The sequence below is a fragment of the Pyrgilauda ruficollis genome, unplaced genomic scaffold, assembly GCF_017590135.1.
Source record: "Pyrgilauda ruficollis isolate IOZ18807 unplaced genomic scaffold, ASM1759013v1 scaffold15, whole genome shotgun sequence".
In the NCBI taxonomy this organism is placed as follows: Eukaryota; Metazoa; Chordata; class Aves; order Passeriformes; family Passeridae; genus Pyrgilauda; species Pyrgilauda ruficollis.
In genome coordinates this window covers 16616343-16638334 of record NW_024513654.1, presented here as the reverse complement: position 1 = coordinate 16638334, position 21992 = coordinate 16616343, and the positions used below count along the sequence as shown (strand labels likewise).

Sequence of the window (21992 nt, the reverse complement as noted above, 5' to 3'; positions counted from 1 at the left end):
AACAGGCATTTCATTTTTCACTGTGATGAAAAGAATAGAGAACCAGAAAATTTTCCTTGAGTACATGGCTGTTACTGAAATCTGAGCTGAGACTATCAGTGAGCACACCCTTAGCAAGGCTGTGGTCACATATGTTCCATCTTATGATGTCAACATACATATGTGTCAGAAATCTCTGATGTTTGCTATTTTTCCAATATCTCTCAATTTTTCAATATTCCTACATTTTCCTAATGTAGAAATAGATGGTGGGTAGACAATGGTTTTTGGAATTTTTTTTATTCACTTATAATTACATTTATCTTTTAATTTTGAGTTTTATAAGATATCATTAACGATGATTAAACATTTATTTAAACACTTCTCATTTAAGCTGTTAAGCTTAAATATGTGATAGTACAATAATTTTTCTGAGTCATTCCTATCTGTTCAAGCATCTGTGCACTTCTCTGGATCAGGAACTTATTAGTGTCCTCTTATATCCTTAAAGAAATGTTAACATCTGACCATAATGGTTTGGAAATTCTGAAAAAGCTTCTTAATAAAAGTGGTCTTCAAGTGACAGCTTTCCCACATCTGGTATGAAAATATTTCCATCTTCAGGACAATCTTGCCCTAAGAAAGAATGCTATTGCAAAGCTGCAATGGAACGTGTGCGAATAGCACATTTTTTTTCCAGACCATTACATAGTAGGTCTGTGGAAATCAGACTCCCCCCTTTCTTCACTGATTCTGCACCCCAGATTCTACTTTGGTGATAAGGATCCAAAAATTAACCTCTCTTAGGTTAGCTGGAGATGACCTGGTGAATCATAAGCAAATGCTGTTCTGATCCCTCCAGAGAAAATTAGGGTGTTCGCAGGCAGGCCAGGAGTGCTCAGGCGCCAACAGTGCAGCTGTGCCTGGGTAAAACTGAGGGGCTGACAACATGGAGACACATCTCCCTGAACACACCTGGAAGTGCCAAAGGCCACCCAAAAGCTGTGGCTGCTGCCAGCTTTTGTGTCTCGTCTCTGAAAAGAAATGAGTGCTGAGGAACACCAGTTCCAGCAAACATCCTCAGTGGGGAGTCCCAGCCTGAGGAAGCACTGACAACCCTTCTGCAGTGTCCTGGGAGAGCTGACACCCAGTCCAAGCTCCTGTTCAGCAGAGGAGATCCAGGAAAGCAGGAGGCAAGGCCAGGGGACACTTGTATGCCCTCACCTAGAAGTCTCAGTGATATGCTTAGAGAACTTGTACCTGTACTTGGAGCTCTTTCACAGTTATCACCTTTTCAGCCTTTCTGTTTATGGAAAAACCTTGTTCAAGCCATGCAAAACTAATTTGGTTTATGATGTCCTTGATGTGCCTGGCTGGGTTTTAGTAAGATTCACTTAAACAAAGACATATCTTCCCCATGTTCTTGAGAGCCCAAGTGGCATTGTTCGATTTTTAACAATTCACACAGAAAAAATACTTTTCACAGTTAATTTCAAGATGTGAATCCTACACAAGTGCTTTTTAAAAGGAAAGGAGATAGATGACTGTTTTAGAAAACACATTCTGTACCTACAGAACAAGTTATCCAGAAGCTTGTCTCTATTTATCTCATGGTTTAGGGCTGCTGATAGCATCAATTCATCATCATCTTCAATGTGCAGTATTTGCCAAAGCTAATCAGGCATGGAAAGGCAAGGCAGGTTATTTCCTTTGCACACAAGCTTATGTGCTGAAACAAAGCTATTAGGATCCTTGATGCCATGCTGGCCCTTCTAATGGACAATATGCACCATATGATAGCAAACTGTCACCGTGACTGTTATTTGTCTTAGGGGGTTTTCAGCTGAAATCTTAAACTCTGTAAAAAAGTCAGATAGCCCTACTATCATGTCAGAGCTACAAAGTATTTTTCCTTTAATAATGTTAATATATAATCATTGCATACTGTAATTGTGCATTAAGATAATCCCCAGCAGGAATGGTAGAAAAATCTCTAAATACTGGACAGACAGCTGTTCAAGACAAAAAAACAGGATGCCTGTCATTTCCTGAAACAGACTTTCAAAAGCAACTACTGATGAATGTGGCTTTACGGCGTTAGGTATCTCTGAGAAGCCATTGCACAAATCACATTTACCTTATTAAAAAAGCATAATATATTATAATAGATCCATAGATACATTCCAATGAACACATCTCTACTCAAGTTGGCCCACGTGTGTCCCTGCACAAACCCTTCAGAAAGTAGCAAAAGGGAAGCTACTAAGTTGGGAAGGAAACATTGAATACTAACATGAAAGACAAGGAAACAGACAGAAGTGAAGAGAAGAACTCTTAGCATGCCGTACAAAATACACCTCTGACCAGGAAAAATGCATTTGAAAGCATGCACACAGTGAAATATGCACACAGAGAATATCTACTCACAAGCAACTGTTTTGGTGAAATCACATGCTGGAAGTTAACAAACAACCAAAGTGTCTTGGGCAGATCAGCACATTCTTCATGCTCAGTCTTCCATTCAGCCTCACTGAGCCATCCATGTTTCAACCAGATCCTTGCTTAATACTGTATCTTAGTTTTTAGGAAAACTTTAAAGCCTTGAGAGGAGTGCCCCAGGTTCCCTTTGCTGAGTGAATACTGGTGCAGCTGCTCGATTACATCATTTTCAGAAATGATCAGCTGGAACTTTCCATGATACTTAAGGGTGTGCTCCTGCTAGTCAGCATTGCAGCTCAGAAATACAATTTCTCAATTTTAAGTTAAAGAACATTTCTCTTCACCGAATGGTTTTGCTTTGGTAAGTGAAACACAGAAAAAAATCACCCTGTTATACCTTAAGGATGTTTTACCATTGCTCTCCAGATTTCTATTTTAATGTCTTTAAAAGTTAGTCTCCATTTTCATTTTCTCTGATGTTCCCATACATATCCTTAGCTTGTATCCTCTCAGCTCCACAGACACACAGAACTGTCAGCAAGCAGAATGTTACAGTAAGTGTTCAAACAAGCCTGTGATGGAGATGTGATTGGAAAGAATATTTGTAAAAATATCTGACCAAAAGAAGCACAGGATTATCTTAACTCATAAAAAGCATCAGACCAAGGGCTTTGCACCAAGGGACCCAAGGGTGCCTCTGGCAGGAATACAAACCTGTAAGTAGTGAGGGTTTTACAGAAATTTTACAGAAGAGAACTCTGAGTTACTCTAACAGTAAATGAGACAGTATGTAGAAAAACAGGAAACCACTTTCTCCAGATTGTATCACATTTGTCTTTTCACCATCTACACTGTAAAGCCAGATAGCTATAAAAGAAAGAGGAAAAGAGAGCATCTGGAGGAGCAAGACATCAGGGAGTCATCTTGTTAAATGTTAGAAAGCAATGATAAGAAAGCTCATAAAAGGTGAAATTTGAAAGTACTTGAAAAGGGAAAGAGAGAAAGAGACTGATGCTATCTAAGGAAAATAACCTAGAAATTTATGTAAGAACTGGTTATAAAAACATTGGTAAAAATTCTCTGTTTCTTCTTCCTATTAAACCCAAAGTTTAAAAGTCCTAATTACAGCAGTTGAATATTTACAACACCAGAACCAGCACAGCCTGCCAAATCTCCCATAAAACACCCAAAGGCTCCTATGAGCAAACCCTCAAATGGAAACACTTTAGAATCAAACTATGCAGCCTCTGCTTTTTCATCTGATCCTACAGGCCAGCTTGCTGGCCATTTATCATAGCTTTGAACCACTGAATTGGAAAGTTTATAAAAACAAAAACCTGGCTAAAAAAATCAATAATAGATTGCAGAACTACATATAGGCTTTCAACCTGGTACCATGTTCCAGGATGTACTCCATACAACTTATAAGAAAGTTTAAAAAAAAACCAAACAAAGTAGTCCTGGCTTTTCACTCTCAGCTTAGTTATTCACATTACTGGTGAAGAAATGCATTTGCTGCCTGTTTAGACTGGACAGTCATATGAGTATCATTTGGTCAAAGTCTCACCACATGTCAGCTTGGGAATGAAAGAACAAGATTTCAAAGGACGACCCAACAGTTATCCTCTTATCCTGTTATTCCAGCCAACCTTGTAATTGTCTCTTACCTAGATCTTGTTATCAATAATCCTTTTAGTGGGATCAGTTTCACTTTAAACAGCTTATTACACGGATAAAAATGGAGCAAAAATAACTCAAGAATTATCAGAAAGTAAAAATAATTTCTAAAACCAATGTTCATATATTGATACACAGAGGATGATATTCCTTAAAATCTTCTCACTGTGAAGTTAATTTTTTCTGTAAAAATGAATAGGTCCTTGTGATTTTTTCAAGAACATCTTCTACAATGAAGATGAAATGAAAATTCACCACCTATAGGGAATAAACTATAACTATCAAGACAGTATTATTTAAATTGCATCTTCTGAATTACCTGAAAGAGTAACTGGGAGCATCCCAAAGAAGAGTTGTTACAGGGAGTTGTTGGTTTACCCATAAATTCATTGCCACCATAATAACAAAAAGATAATCTTGATCTCACACTAAAACTGATAAACAAAAACTAAAGTCCAATTAAATGATTATCTTGTTTTTTACCGAGATCTCTCACTGAGTTAAGTTTCCATTTCCAATGAAGTACCACTGGTGTATCTTGGTACCCTGAAAAACATCAGAAAAATGTTGGCAGCAACAACTGCCTATGAACCTACCTAAAAAAAGCTCTGTTGCATGCTCCAAATCCTTTGTCATTAGATGATTTTTCTTCTTGAGTGGGTATTTCATATTGGGGCAGGTTGCATTTAATAAATTTGAAATTGCTACAGAGTTCTAAATTCACCTGAAGCAAAAATAGAATCCCAACAAAGTTTTAATGAGTCCACAAGCATCAGAAGATTTCCTTTTCCACCTCCACTGCCACCTTAAAACACACTCCACTGGTTTCACACACTGTCCTGTCTGTCACCACCTTCACATCCTCTGGTTTTTACCCAGACAGATTTTATTTGGTGCATTGGTGCCTTTCCTGTCAGGAGGCATTGATACACTGACAACAGCATTTACACGCTTGCCATATTCTCTAGCAGCAATAAAACTGGGGGATTTTTTTATTTTCTTGGAGTTGCTTTGTGTACCAAGTTTTCACAGCTGTCACCCAAGATTTACTTTCTCATTTGGGTAAAACTGAAAACTGCCTGCTAAAGGAGTACTCTGCAAAGTACCTCTGCTGATACACCCAAGGTGCCCATGCAAGACCTCTCATCTGAAATACTTTTTTAACCCATGCTTTCTGGCAAACAGACAAAGCTTGCAAACTGACAAGTGTCATTTTGCCATCAGTCATGTGTGGGCTGATTTTATGTAGCTTGCACCATAAACCAAATGCAGAATTACATCATACGGGTTGCAGTCCCTTAGAGATTACTCTCCACTCCATTAACTTCATTAAAAATAGACCAGATGTGTGGGATAATTCTATTTATTCTTTCCAACTTGCTACTCCATCAGGCTAAATTAAATGGGCACTGATAGAAAGAACTCTGACCACAAAGAAGAGATGAAACACAGGCTTCATGAAGAGCAGAGGATGGTGGAGCAGGCAGGGAATGAGTCGCAGCTCATCCTAAATTTCCCATTCTCACTTGCATGGCTTTGCTCTACTGCCCTGCCTACTCTGCATCTGGATCCCTAAGCTAACCAGAAGGGGAACTGTTCAAAGATTTGGATCTGTGCTGTGCCCCACAGTGCTAAACAGGGTACAGAAATAACAGTGTTTGCTTCTGCAGGAAGCTGGCTCTGGCTGGGATTCACAGGGATGTCTCTGCTAACAAAGCGTTTTTGCCTTGCCAATTTGCATCACGGCCACGTGCCAACCTGCAAAAATGAAAATTAAATTTGACCAATTTAATTGTTCTCCAATTGCATCCTGTTTTGACTGGTTAGATTTTCATGTATTTAGGGTGGAAGCTAGGTCCTTCAATACATCATGACAGAAACTGCATATTTTTGCTGAGAGTTTCAGGGTCCTTGGTGATCAGCTGTGATGCTGCAATCAACACATTGTTCATCCAATATTAATTTTTCTGCTGTCATCAAATTGTATTTTATTTCAGCTGCATTTCCCAAATTAAATATCTGGGCCACTTTCAATGCAAAATACCAGATGCACAGAGAAATAGTCTGAGATGATTTAGACGAGGAAACAAAAAATTGTTAATTCTATACTTAACAATGAAAACAGATTTCATACAAAAAACTCCAGCTGCTATTGGAGCACAGTATTGATATTGGTCAAGTGGAGAAACTACCTGGTCTTTGCAGCCACTCAGTCCTTTCGAGAGGGAATGTGCTGCTCCTCTCAGCTGCCTTTTCTTTCTCAGCTGATTTCCGTTCCAATCACAGGAGAGAATTTTTTTCACTCCCTTTAAAAATGCACTTTGGATTTCTGCTGGTGTTATCACACTATAGCTGCCCCGAAGACCATTCAGACTAAATAAAGAAAGAAAAATTATTACAAAAGTTTAGAAAGAGAGCAAAAGGGAGTCAACAGGCTGAGGGCACTTTGTGGAGAAGCTTCACAAATGGTCTTTAGTCAAAACAAGTAGTGTTGGCTTGTTAGATGAAGCAGGTCAGTGTACCTTTCAAGCTTTTATAGAAGAAAGTGTAATTTAAGGAGATGTTTGCATGAAAGCAGGGTTGCTGAGAGACAGTCAACAGGGAGAGAACTCTCCAGGAACATGTGGCAGCAAGGGCATGATAATGTTCAACACTGATAGGCAGTGGTTTGTTATCCAAACTGACAGGATTGCATCTGGAAGGCTGCAATGTTTAAAAACAAACAAACAAACAAAAGCTAACTACCAGAAATGTTTGTTTCTTTAAAAAACTGAAAAATAGCTGCCTATGAGAAGTGTAACTACATCAACATATTCAAATGGCAATAGCACACCAATTCTTCAAGGGCAAATTCAGACCAGCTCCCATATGATGAAAAGGGAAGCCTTTATCCCACCAAGTTCAGGGCAGTAACTAATTTTAAAACCAGCTGGGGATATTTATTGAACACTGACACTGAGGTACACTCGTATAGCTGAGTGTGATGTGGCTGGCCCAGGAAATTTCAAGCTCAATAGCTGAGAGACTGGATTCAGCATTTCAGTGACAGAAAGATGAAGCTGGCACTTGAATGTGGAAATATTTTGGGTTTGACTCTCCTTATTTCAGGCCTTCCTTTTCCTCTTCTCTTAGTGACTTTTATGGGAAATAATGGTGATGACCTTGAAGGGCTGATAACAGGGGCCTCTGGAGGAGGGGGATAAACACAAAGTCAAGAAATTACCAATCCAAATACTCTGGTATTTTTGGGAATGCATAGGAGTAAGATGAACATGGAACCCATCTCCATTGCAGTATCAGCCAAAGAGGACAGAGCAGAGAGGAGCTGGGAAAGTGACCCAGAGTAGCAGCACAGCCCTGCACTGCCCCTTCTCAACTGTGCCCCACCAGCAGGTTGCCTGAGCAAGCTCCAGGCATAGCTCTGCCAAAGGAGCTTGATATTGTCAAACACAACTTGATAAGGCCTAAAACAGACAAGAGGAGGCATTTGACTGTGTCTGCAGACTAAATTGAGGACTTTTGTGAGGTCCTCAAGAAGCTCTCAAAGCCAACCTAGTTTAAGATGTGTTTATAATGAACGCTCTATGACTTATTAGGAGTACTGAAACAGCCTCCAAAACACTGCGGCCAGCAGGAAAACCATTTCAATCAGGAGAGATGTTAACTACGAAATCCAACAGCACCACAGACTACAAGAAACCCCTAGAGAGGCAGGGGAAAGATCCCACTTCCTACATTTGCATTTCACATCTGGGAAATGTGAATCATTACATCAACATTTAGAGAAATCCAGAAATAGCAGAAAGGAAGGAAACTTCGCATTTAATAAAAAAAGTGAAAGACAGGAGACCGTTTCCATCTTGAACAAAGGGAGAGAAAAATGTCAGCACTGTCCTGCTGAGGACTGAGGATGAGGAGCTGAATTCCCAACTCCAAAAATACTTCCAGGTCCTGTTCAAAAAGGGGGATGCAGGAATTTTGTGGTTGCTAGCTAAAACATCATCTCTCTTTTGATACTCAAAAGCTGCCTCTAGGACCTTCTGCAATAGCTGGGAAATAGCTTTCATTTTTTAAATATCCAAAGAAAATGTTTTCTTCTTTTATTTGTTTTCTATCAGGCATTTTGCTTCTGACATTGCAACCGAGAACTGTAATTTCTTTTATCATATTTTCATCTGCACTCTCACCTAATGCTTCAAATGGGTTTGAGAAAAGATTTCAATCATCAGGTACACAGTTACCCCAGAAGAAATGGAGTATAAATGGTGTAGGTAGGCAAATACACTGGCAGTCTGTGACAAAAGTTGAGGAATCCCTAAAGTTTGGTCACATCTCTTGGCAAGATGTGGCAATAATTTTGATGGTATCCCAGTCGCTCACAGATTGCACAAGAAACTTGGAGAGCTGGAAAGAAAAGGGTGGCAAATGGGTTCTCTATAATTTACCTACCAGTAGGTTAAAAGAACAAATATGTACATTATAAATAAATATTCACATATGGTCTAGGGCTTCCCATGTTCATTATTTCTGGACAATTATGACAACCCTCTGGTAGCAACTAATGTATTTACCATTCAAAAAGCATTCAAGGACAGTATTCCCCAGAAACTGAATAGATGCTACTGACAATGACAAGTTAAAGAAAATAATGTTTAATAGTAAAAGGAGCCCAGATTATTTTCCATGTCTTGTTTTTACATTAGTTTTTAATCCTATCTACTAAAATAGCATGACCCAACTTGCAAGTTGATGCAGAATGTAAGCCTGATTCCTGGTGCATTTAAGCAGGGATGTACATCCCTTACACAGACTAGACATACAACACACATTAAAAAAATACACTTGCTTCATTTTTCTCTTATTTGCATAATGCTCTGAGACAGCATTCACACCAAAGCCCAGAAAATCATGTTACAATAAAATACCAAAAAAAGGAAAAAGACCAACAGTTTTCAGTGCAAACTGGTAACGTTGTCTAAAAGCAAACACAAAAAACTCTTAATTTACTGCTTTCTCACTTCATTATCTCATGAAACAAAACCAGCAAAAACTAATAAATATGACACATTAACCACATAAGAATAAAAAATGCTGTTCCTTTTTTTAAGTCAAAAGCAGCAAAAATATCTTGGTTTGTAGATAACTTGTAGTTGTCTAACAGTGAACTGCAGCTGAGAAATAACTACTCAGCAGCATTTGCATTGTATGCAAAGTAACCGATAGAGTTTCACTAATGAAGACTAAATTCATCCCAACTCACAAAATTTATTGTTGCATGCACTCAAGCCAGTTCTACAATTCCCAGCTGCTGCAGGCTCTGGGGAAGAAATCTGCCACAAATTGCTGGCTAATCTTACCAATGGATAGCTCATCTCGCTGCTGAAGCGATTATCTGCTGCCTCAGGGGCCTGCACAGTTTAAACTGCTGCAGAGACCAAAGTGATGGATTTTGATCTCACAGTGTAAGGAAAGATAAGTGCCTCCTGGCTGTGCCTGAGTTCTGTGGGCTCCTCTAGTGTCACATGTCCCAGACAAGTGTCATCTGAGCAACAACCACCCTGCTGAAAAATGCCTCTTCCAAAAACAGGAGGAAGGGGGACCTGAACACCAAAGATTTCCTATCTTAGAAGATCACAGCTTTCCCTGCATGCTGTTATATCCAGCATCCTACAAGCTGCAGAGAGACAAGGATCCAGTCCAGGAGAAGAGAGTCTCCACCTAGGTGTCTTCACCCAGAGCAGCTGACTCATTGCCCCACTGGCAACAGCTCTCCCACTTCCCAGCAAGTGCAGAACGCTTCCAGAGAGGAGAACAAAACTATCAGTTCAATAAGCTCCATAGGAAGCACCTTCATTTCCAGTGAAGAAAAACAGAGTGATTCCCTTGGACAGCTTCAGTTTTGGTTTTTAAAAATTGCACCTTTCCAAATGTCCCCATCCCACAGGCTGGGAGCCCACCTCCTGCAGGCAAGCTTAGCTTGTCATTCTACTGCTCACAGTCACATCAATGTGTGCCAATTACCACAGGCAACAATATAGCTCATAAAATAGGTATTTTGCTCTCGTAAGGCTGCTGTAAAGAATACCCACTTAGGAAAAAATTGATAAAATTAAGATTTTAATTTATTTTATTCTGCTTTTTAAATCCACATGAGACTACAAAGATAATCCAAACTGCAGCTGTAGTGACCCACCACAGGACATTTTTCTTCAATGCCATGAAGTTTCTGGTTTCAGGTTGGAAGGAAAAGGTTATTTTTCTCTGTTGAATAAAGACATTAATAGCATGTCATTTCTCCTTCAAATTATATGAACAGGAACGTGTTCATACCATCATCCTCTAAATATGCACTCCTGCTAAATGGACAATGTACTGTGTTTTCTTACTGGTTACAATAGGATCATGACAGAGAAACAAAGTGTGTAAAGTAGGAACGAAAACAAGTCCTAAAACAACACACAGAAGCATCAGTGCTTTCCAGATTAAAATAAATGGTAGCAGATTATGGAAATATTACATTAAACTGACTTCTTAGTCTCACCATATCAATTTAAAACAGTGGTATTTGTCGAATTGCTTCTGACATTTATAATTTAACAGCAAGTCTACACTACATTCAAAAGTATATTTAACAATTTAGGTAAATATAAAACAGAGTACAGTGCATGCATGTAACAATTATGCTCTTTAGGATTAGAGGCACCTTCTTAGGGGTGGTTTAATCTTCCCTTTTAGAATTTTGGGCATTCACCTATTCCAGCTAAATATAATCTGATTAATAAAACTCATACTCTTATGATACCTAGGTCTATTTTCCAGAAAAGAGAGAATATATTCCAAGAGAGAATAGTATAGGCAATGTATCCTTAAGTTGCACACATGGCTATACATCATGAAAGTGAAATCATTGGGTGAAAACTCAGAGTTACAACAGACACAGAGAATCATATCTTCATGTATACAGTTAACTAACTGCACGTGCACACAACTGCATTAAGATATCTGAGCATTCAGCTACATTTTTCAGGCAACTGCCATAACCACATGTCATCATCCCCCTCTGACCACAGTTTGATAAGCAATTACTTCTTTCAGCAGCAGATGATACCAGCAGAAACAGCCCTTACCTCCTGCTCCCTGCCATGTGTTCCTTCCTTTCAGGCCACCTTCTCAGCCCTTGACACAGCAGCCACACAGTCAGACAGATCAGGGTAAAAAGTTATGAATGAAAAAGAAGAAAAGGTGCTTTTGAACCCAGTGCAGGCCCCCAGTGCCGCTCCCCAAGAGCCCCAGAAATGGTTGTGCTAGTCCAGCTCAGAGGGTGGCAGGGGGCGGCTTACGCAAGCACGGTTCTCTCAGGAAACACATGCCAAATCTCTCCCTCAGGAAGCAATTGTGTTTGCACCAAAGCATCTGAAAAATCTTCCCCCCCTGTGCCCAGTCTGTTGGACCTTGGCCTGGGAATATGGATCCGGAAGGGATCCCTGGGGGTGTCCTCGTCCCCTTCCTCACAGCTGCGGACAAGAACCAGCTCAGCAAATCCGATCAGTGCCGAGCCTGTGCTGCAGCGAGGCAGCTGGCAGGTGAACGGTGCGCTGCTTGAAGCTGGAGTGAATGTGCAAGCTGGGGCAAAAAGAAAGTTCCTGAGTTTTCCCCTGTTTACATATCAGCTGAATCAATTCTGATAAAGCTTTGTAAAATCAAATTACACACTGCGCTATATTGTTTTTCATCATCACTTTCCACCTTCAGGTGAAGGCGAAAGTTAATGATTGAATTTTAAAGGCATTAATGTGGAAACCCCTTAGGGAAGCCCAGAGAAACCTTCCATTAATATACAGCTTCTGTTACACTGCTGCAAAAAGTGGAAAAGTAAACATTAAATACAAAGCAACTGAAAAAAATAAAAAACAAGAACAAATTATGAGCTACGTAGCACTAAAAACAAAACTACAAAAAGACTGTAACAGCTAATGATTTGAGGTGAGCAATAACATGGCCCTAAATCAGGCATAATAGAATCACTCTGAGGAAAATGCAATCCTGTTTCACTTCATTGAGTTTCATATTATCGTCCAATTTCCCAGCACTAACAGAAACGTTTCCTCATTGCCATTGTAGGAGTGGACTTAAAACAACAAACAAATTCAGCTGTCCCAAACAGCTTGTTAACTTAATGAAATCATTTCAGTCAGAATGCTATCACAAAAACCCAAATTCATCCCAAATACTTAATTAATAACTTACCTGTGGAGATATTAAACAGAACAGGTCAATACATGAGTGGCAAACTATGGGAAAGTTCAAAATAAGGATAATACTCACTGTTATCTTTTAGCTTCTTTTTTTCATTGAATAGACTCCCTGAATTTAGTCATCCTGTATGAACACACCATTTCCTACAAGACACGTACCACTTAGCCAGAGTCTATTACTGTACACCTGATTGTCCCACAAGAGACTAAGAATTCTCTTGGAAATACACTGTGTTAATGTCCCAGAAGAAACAACCAGGCTGTTCAGGATAGGGATAGCTGTGATTTAGCTGCTCCCACAGCTAACAGGCTCTGCGGAAGGCCAGAGGGCAGCCCGGCAGCCCGCCGTGGAGCAGCCTGTGCCTCGGGTTTTGGAGCCCTTTGGGGAGCCGCTCACACACACACACAGACACACAAGCACAAACACACACACACACACAAACACTTACACACAAACACACACACAGACACAAACACAAACACACACGCAGAGCCGTGCGCGGCACCCATCCCGGTGACAGCCGCGCGTCCGCACGCTCGGGGCCGGCGGCAAGGCGCAGCCCTGCCTCTCGCACCTGCCTCGAACAGGTACATTCCTTCTGCTTATTCCACAGAAATAGATACCTGAGCTTCCTCATGCCATCTAGCAACTTGAAACGCTGTTTAGCCTTAAACGCTGTTTACCTGACCAGAATCTTACCTAACCAACACCATATATATATATATATATATATATATATATATATATATATACACACACGTATCAACAGCTCCGTCATTAAATACTGGCATTTACATTCATTTTTATTGATTTTTCAATCTCTCCGCAGTTGTAAGGCTCCACGACACTGGCAGGGCACGAAAGCGACTCGGCTGCAGCCGCACCGCCGGGAGCCGCGCAGCCCGCCCCGCTCCGCGCCCCGGCCGCGCTGCCCGCGGGCCACCCCTGTGTCCCCGCTGTGTCCCCGCTGTGTCCCCCCGGGGCCGCTGCCGGGCCCCGCAGCCCCACACGCACGGCAGGCTGCGGCCCGGGAGGAGCCCCGTGCGCGCTGCCCCGGGGCGGTGGCTCCGCGGGCGCGGGGCCGCTGCGCCGCCCCCAGCGCGGCCGTGAGCGCGGCCCCCGCGCAGCCGGCAGGGAAGGGCTCGGTTCGGCTCAGCCCTCTCCCCGCCCGAGTTTGCCCGGTCGCCCACCTGGCCCACTGGGTGCCCCTCCCCGCAGCGGGGCTCGGCCGAGCGCTGCCCCTCGCCCGGCTCCGTCAAGCTGTCATCGCAGGCAGCCGGAGTCCCTCCTTCGTGCTACCTTCACCAACACGGAACAGTGCGTCTCAGCAGTGCCGCGGGAGCTTTCATCGCATTAAGAGGGATTTTTTTTTTTTTCTTCCCATCGAGGCGAAGTCAGTACTGCGATTTGTGGATCAGTGCTCTCAGGCTTTTTGTAAGTTATTCTAAGCCGTTCCAAAGTCAGGAAACATTCAAGAGTGGAAATAACACCAGAACTTGTGCATAAGGATGGTCCTCTGTCACACACACCAGCCCTTCCTGCCCATTAGGAATCATGCTGCTGTTTGGTAGTTTTTAAATTTTCAAAACCCCAGAGCAGGGGAAGGACTCACACAGATTTGGACCCTAGACTCTTGGAACAAGCTTCAAATTCCAGCAGCCTTCTGTTTATCCAAGAAAGATAAACTAAGTGGCCTGCTGAAAACTGCATGTGTTTTTGGGCAAGATCTGGAAAGCAACAGGTCTTTGCTCAGAAAGGACATTAAACATCCTGTGACACTTTCCATGAGAACAAAGATAAAATGGGATCTTTTCTTACCCTTCTTGTTGCCAGACAAGAGCTGCTTGGTCCTTGTCTTTCCCCTGGACCTTGCCTTTCAGTGCTGCTATGAAGAGCAAGGGCAAAGCTGCCAGGAGTGCGCAAGCAGAGCCCTGGGAGGGTGGCAGGGAGCTGTTTGCTCTGCTGGTCTTCAGGATAAGTTCAAGCATACATGATTTGGGTAAGCATGGCAGCTTCAGGGCAGATTATTAATTGGAAAAGACTTCCATTTCTAAGTGACTCTAGAGCCACTCTGTGCCATACAGCAGCACAAGAGAGCCAGGAGAGACCGATCTTTCCCCTCCTTCTGCACACTGTGGCACGAAGCTGCACACCACCTATGCACATCTTCACCAGCACAGCCCCTCCTGTGGCATGTGGCCCACAGCAGTCCAAGAGAAAAGGGGCTAGGTTTTCCCCACCATGCATGTGCATGATAAAAACTTGTCCTTAAACAAAAAAGTGCAGCTCTCTTACTTTCTTGTTGATTTTTTGATTTTCCTCCCTTGCCACCCTCACCAAAAAAAAAAAAAAAAAAAGATGGCTCTTTATGGGTCTTCAATATTTTGGAAAGATTTTTAATCTTACCTGTATTAAACTGTGCTTCATGTTGGAAGACTTCCTTTGCCAAAATACCCTGGTATCATAATTGCAGCAGAGTTTATTTGAACTGCTTAACACTGCAAGACAAAATTCTGAACAGGAAGGTCTGGGCATAAGCTGCTGGTCGAGAGCTTGGGGATCTCAGCAAACTTCCTCTGCAAGTCTGGTTGGCAGCACCTCTATGACAACTCCCCATCAGCAGTGGGAACAACAGTGGTTATCTGTATTGGCTACTGACATTTTGACATCTGGCTCAACAACAGATAATGCTTCTCTGTGGTGTGGAAAGGATATTGTCAGAGCACTACAACACACTGTGCATTGTACATGCCAGGGAAACTCACACAGGCAGAAAAACCACTCACACTCTGCTGACCTGCCCTCGGCGCTACAACAACAACTTTAAAACACTTCTGTGCTAATTAATTTTTATATAAATTCATTTAAGCACTGAAGTGTCAGAAGCTAGATATCACCAAATCAAAATGCATGACTTCATTTGGTTCTTGGATCAAGACTCTGACACTAATAGAAATACCAGGGTTTGGGTTACACGCATGTTTACACATTCACAACAGGCTTCCTTTTGTCACTAATTTTTCTCATGCAAGTTTCAACTGCTGACACCACATAAATTAGCAGGCAACACAAAAGAAGTCACAAAAAATGGCCCTAATCCTTCCAAAATTACAAGACTATGAATGTAGCTTTCTCTAGAACTGCAATCGAGATAGGAAAGGAGCACATGCCCTCACCTGGACTGCCTGACCAGGCAAAGAAAACACAACTGGGCAAGGGCTTGTTTTGGTTTGGTTCCTGTGCAAACAAGAGTAATTACTTACACTCTTTCACACTTTGCAAACCACAAAAATAAAGTATAATACTATAGAATTCAACAGGTATAATAAAAGTTTTTGAGGTTTGGAGAATGGTTAGGTGTCATGGAACAGTGGATGAATGTCCTTCCTACACAATGAATGTTCTTAATTTGCACCTTTATATACAAATACCTGTTGGAAACTGAAAACCTCACTGCCTCCTTCCACTGCCCTCCTCTCTCATCTCCCTGGGAGCCAATCAGCCCTGCACTTGCAGCCAGGGACATGCTGCAACAGTGTGCTCAGAGGAACATTTCCAGATCTGTTCACTATTCACTCACATTTGGATCTACAACCTTTGGCATTCTATAGACAAAGGAACCCAGCTTCCCTGGCATCTCTAAAAAATTAATCCAAAGACTGGGGAAACTACAAGTCCCTATGGTTCCTTCAGCCCCCTCTCTGTGTCTATAGTCCAAATTTTGCCAACTCCAAGGCAAGAAGGTAAAGTACCCACCATTTGAGAGCTGAGGCTCCTTTCTGGAGGTGAAGCCAAGCTCTGTTTCTTACTGACACACAAGATTTTAGCAAGGGATCAAAAGACTCTGATGCATTCCTAAAATTATGTGGCTGTGTAAGTCACATATGTAGCCTGGGCTAGAAAAAAGAGGCTATGTAATGTTCTCCTCACTTTTCATGGACACTGGCAATTCCTGGAACACAAGACCATCCCTCGGCATCAGACCAAAAGTTGCATTTGGAACCAGGCAGTTTCTAATGACACTAACTTAGATGAGGGTAGTCTTGCTACCTACAGAGTGCATCATCTTCAGAATATTGGGAAATTTTGGCAGAAGCATCCTCTCTTTCTCGATATGAAATAAGCATAGGCAGATCAATACTGAATATTGGTTGAACAAGAGGATGATTCATCTCCTTTTACTGGTTACAAACTTCCACATTTCAAATCTTCTGCCTTGCTACTCTTTATCCACATGTCACGAAGTCCTCGCTCCAAGCACACACTGTAAGATTTCTGGACACATTTATATGCACGTATTTTACAAAGATCTGCATTCCAGCTAGCAAGTGCAATAATTTTTCACTGGAAAACACAGATTCATCACTAAAAATGTCCTATGGAAACATAATTTAACAAAATTTGGCTGTAGAAATGCAGAAGCTTTTAAAAAACCCTTCTATGTCAAATGACTTGCTTTTGGCAGCCTGCTAGGTTTCCTTGCTAGCAGGCTTTATTTTGGTGGAGAAAGTGAAATGAAATGTAGACATTTTGAAATTTCCCATCAGAAGAAAAACTTAATTAGACATTGGAATTTTTCACAGCATGGGAGTAATAAATTTGAATTAGTCTTACTTGGAAGCAAGCCTTTGCACAGCTATTCCAGTTTTTCTTCCATATTTACCAGAAGCTTGGGCTACTTCAACCCATGCAGGAATCTGACACCAAATATAGGCTGTAATGTCTCCAGTCTGAGGAGACCTAACCATTTCCTTCGTTCTACAGCTTTTCAGAGCATTATGTTTTTGTTCTTCTGGGTGACAAGTATGGCTTGCTGTGCTCTCAGAAGAAATGGTGTTGGCAGCTTGTCCTGCTCATCATCAACACCCTTGCCTGTAGCAGCTCTCAGGGAAATGCACAAGCTAAAGAAGGGTGAATTGGGGAGCAAGGCCAGAAGGCAGTGCAGGTGGTCTTGACCCTGTTCACCAAATCAGCACACAAAACCAAGTAAAAGAAGAGGATACACCACCACCAATTCTTCACACCTCCACAACACAGCAAACGAGTCCTTTGGCAAGAATTTTCTGCACCTCTGACAAAACTCTGGCTGGTGTTTGCTGCTGCTGGGGCTTTCAGAGAGAGTTTCTCATACACCCAGCCTGGGGTATACTGTGCCTCTGGACACGTTTTTGCTCAGTTCACCTGTAAAATACACAGCTTAACACCTAGGACTATTTTCAATTTAGTCTTTACTACCTATTTGTTGTATTTGTTGTGTTCACAGGCTGGGGGAGAAGTGTCTTAAGCTTTAATGCATTACTTTAAATAAAATATTCCCATTGATAGTATCTACAGCAAATATTTACAGAGTTAACAAACACAAACTATTGTCATTCCACACAGAAAGTTACAAGCATCAAAGATTTCTGTTTTATTTGGAGATGTACCAGATTAGTTCCAGGGGCACTTATGCAACACAGAATCCTAGAGATAATTTTTTTCCACCTGTACTTGGTACAACAATTTTTTCCTCCATTCATTTGCTTTTTTCTTTGTGAGTTATGCATGTACAGACTAAAGAAACTAAAAGAACTAAAACTAAAAGAAACTATCTGCTCTGAGTAGATATTTTGGTAAATATTGCACCATTGATTATCCATGGCCTTGCATTTCAGTATCAGCCACTGAAATCCATCCCAGCCCCAGGGCTCTGCTCCCCCTCCCACAGGGCAGCAGCATTCCACACCACCTCCCTGCTCTCCAGCCAGGGCTGCTGACTTTGGAACTGCTGACACAAACTTCATCGACACATTTCTGATACAAGCCTGAATCATATTTTAGTACAGTGTTTTCTTGTTTGTGTTTTACAAAAGTTCTCTGCTGTTCTGCCTTTGTGTGCATGTGTGTGTCCCAAATTTCCCTTTTCTGAGTTTCCAGTCATACACCACTGCTTTCTAGCACAGCAGGGGAAGTGGAATGGTCAGGGACTGAAAGGGAACTGACTCTAAATTACCTTCTCTCCTCCAGTGGGTCTGTAAGGCAGTAGGCTAGAAAAGGAAGAGCCAGTTCTTACACTTTTGTGAATAAAGATATTTTAATTGCATAACAATCTCCACACACAGGACAAACTTCTACAGTGTCTCACGCCCATAGGCAATGGACTCCAGAGCAGCATCAGGAACAGTTCTTCTGCTCCCAGCCTGATCAAGGGCCTTATAGTGCCAGAGTTGGTGTCTTAGAACTTTATAGTAACCTACATAAAATGAAACTTTAAGCAAATTCCCATAATGCTGGGAACCAGATGTTTACAACAACCTCACAAAGGCACTTTTATAATTGCCTTTCAGGTAGGAGAGCTGGAACAGAGAGATATGTTGCATGGCACCTTAAAAAAATCAAGCTCCAAACTAAGGAGGAAAAGATTCAAAATTGAAAAAAAGAAGTCTTCCTGACTAAAACTAAACTGACCTCTATGATTTGTCCAATAAATAAAAGGTGAATTAGTCTGCAGGGTTTTGTGCCTTTTCTGCTTATTTTTTAATACAATTTCTTATGTGATAAGAGCAAGGAGTGGAGAGAAATTTAGTTCCTGAATGTTTTCTGCCCTAGGTATAAACGAGCAGGTGTGAAGTGTGTTACAGGTCAGCCTGCAGCAACCATCAGGAAGCAGCTTTAGCTTTCCTTGCACTGCTTTTCTCCCTTCTAAGAGGTAAACCAATGATGCTTGGGGACCATATACTGCACAGGCAAACCTGCTGGAGAGAGGTCTACAAACCTCCTATAACAGAAGAGAACAGAAAATTTATTTTCTAAGCTAAAACATAAGTGACAAACACTGGGAATTTGAGAGTGGTTTTGGCTTATCTTGTAAATACTTCTGGATTTTTCTGTGCACAGCCTTTTGTAGCCAAGTGCAATATGCTGAAAGCTAGCTGGGTAACAGCATGCTCCATGCTTAGGACACAGGAACAGCATGTTTTTGTTTACTTATTCAAATAGCAGTAGGGGTGAGGTTGCTCAAAAAACAATTCTACTAAAAGGAACTCATTTTTTTTTTAAGTACACTCAGCATTTTGTGATTCATTTAGGCAGCCACCTGTGAAAATGCTAAATTAATTTGTTGAGGGGTTTTTCAATTAATATGCATTATTTCACAGGTAATTTTTAAAATATAAAAACAGTAAGAGCAATTTTCAAAATAAGAGTGTTCAAATCAATAGCAATAGTAAGGTTTTATCTCCAGGTGAAGCCCATCCAGTCTTTTCAGAGAAGCCTCTCCTAGTTTCTACTGCCTTGCCCACGTTACACTACTGCATTTCACAAAACAGATGTCTACAGACCACCTTGGCTGCGCTGCCCCCATTGCCTCCTGCTGACAGTCAGCCTGTCCAGCCAGTGGGAGGACAGAGGGGGCAGATGTAGATAACACCACTATCCCAAATCAGTGTTACATCTACAGCTTGGTCATGGTTTGCTGCCTTACATGAGAATATTTCCATTGCAGTCTCCTAACTGATGCAGCTGTTCTGAAAGTTTGCAGGAAAGCATTTTGGTCAGCACCTTTCCTATGGGCTTGAGATACTCATTTCTTCATCCTTACTGAAACACAGGTATTTCCACTTCCACCTAACCTAGCATGTGCATTAGAAACTCCTACAAGCTGAGACCAGCTGTTTTATTTTTGTGCAATTTGTTAAAATATTAGTTCAAAACAAATCCCTTGACCACGTCACAGCACACCAGTGGCCACACCACCTTGTTGCTTGAAGCACTGATACGTTTGTTGTGACAAAATGCATTATCAAACCAGTGTCTGCCCATGATGAGACCTTCTTGCTCTAAGCATTGCTCCCTGATGCTTTCAAGAATGCAACAGAAAATGTGTATTCCCTTGCAAGGAAAAGTTCATCTCACAAAAGATTTTAAACCCTAAAAAGCATGCCATTTTGGAAAAAAAATCCTAACATATTATATGAGAAAGTGGTAACATGGTTAGCTGAGACCACATCTTCACAGGTGGGCATAAATGGAAATCTTGGTAACAGGGCAAACTACTCTGTACTTGCACTGCCAAGGCTGCTTGGGTACCTCAGCATTTGCTAAAGGGCAACTTCTGCTTTGTATTAAATGCCCAGATTCACGCAAACTTTTAAGTTTGAAAATAAATTAATGGGTCACCCACCCAAAAACCTGGAAAATGACAAAGCTGTCAACTTGGAAAGACGTTTCTGAAGGTGGAAATGACCTGATCATCACAACAAAATAAGCAAAACCACTTAAGAACAGGGAATGACACATTGTTTTAAGTAAAACATGATGCCATTTCATGTTGTTTACCCATCTTCATTCCAGGTACCAAGACACAAAAGAGACTGTGGTCTTTTTCATAGCCTGTGTTTCATTTAATTCCAAGTTCAAAGACACCTTTTTCTTTAAAAACAGAACCCAGTAGAACTCCTCATCCGACTGGAAACAATCATGGATGTTTATTTTGTCATCAGTTCAACCCCATATGGTTCTCCCATCTCTAAAGTTCTGCTGTGTCCTGCCAAAAATCACTTGCAAGTATCTTGTGACAGTCTAATGGGAACAGAAGTGCTGATAACAGTGAAACACCAGGACAGCTTTGCTGAGGTTGGAATGAACTGCAAGCACCCTACTTGTCCTAGAAGTCAGATTCTTGTATTGCCCCCATGCAGCCCATGCTAGCCTTCTCTATCAAATCTGATAAAGTAAATACTCTTAGCTGTTTGTCACTCTTCATCCAGCAACTGGGATTTTTCCCCCAGTACTTTAGTCCAAAAGTCTTACTTTAGGACACAGACCCTTCTTCCTAGGGGATGTAATTAGACTTTTTGTCAAAATCATTTAAAATTGGGCTGTCTTGGTGGTGGTGGGGAGAGAACGAAGAGAGTAGCATGTGATTCAAGAACAAATATTCCAATGCAAAAGAAGCATAGGCCATGACAATTGAGAGTGATGAGTCTGACCCATTCTGCTGCAACTTACCTGAATAATTACCTTACCATGTTTCAGAAAGAGAAGTTAGATTAACAAAGCTTGGTCTCTTTAATTTACCAAAACAAGTATTTTCAACACATACTAAATCTGCAGACTCACTGATCTCCCTCAGGGAAATCTGCTTCTTCAACTTCACCATTTCCAAAACAAAAAAGATCCAAGAATCTGGATATTTCTAGGTTCTCAGTAATACTCTTGGATAGTGCTGGAGTTGAACTTTGCTTGCACAAACTTCCATTTTGTACCAGTTATAGTAGAGGTTTATCTGTGTAGTTGAGCAAGAATGTTTTCAGACTCTTTAGACTGATGAAGTGGGGCACCTTGGGGAACCCCTTCCACCAGGTGACTGTAGACAGCAACTGGATACCAAACACAAGCAGAAAAATTCAAGACAACACCAATGCTCTCAGAAATGCCCCAAAGTACTCCCCTGTGGCAAAAATATTGTAACAGTGCCAGAAATCAACCACACTGTCATTTATCCAATACCTTATTTCTAGAAGGGGGACATGGAGGAGGAAACCAAGAGCTGGGATTAGTGGAGGCAGGCAAAGTCTGAAGGTAAAGAAGCAAGTTACAGTACTAGCAGATTCATATGATGGTACTGATGGGGAAACAGGAAAAAGTAATCAATTGTAGAT

General features: G+C 41.4%; 1 protein-coding gene across 2 annotated transcripts in view; it reads right to left on the bottom strand.

The window, feature by feature from the left end:
* The window catches only part of SLC16A12 (solute carrier family 16 member 12), a 29309-nt gene extending 15637 nt beyond the window's left edge, over nucleotides 1-13672 (bottom strand). For both annotated transcript variants that reach the window (XM_041461381.1, XM_041461382.1), the window contains exon 1: nucleotides 13542-13672. The gene's annotated coding sequence lies outside the window, so the exon portion shown is untranslated. The remainder of the gene's footprint in view (nucleotides 1-13541) is intronic.
* Nucleotides 13673-21992: the final 8320 nt, after the last annotated feature.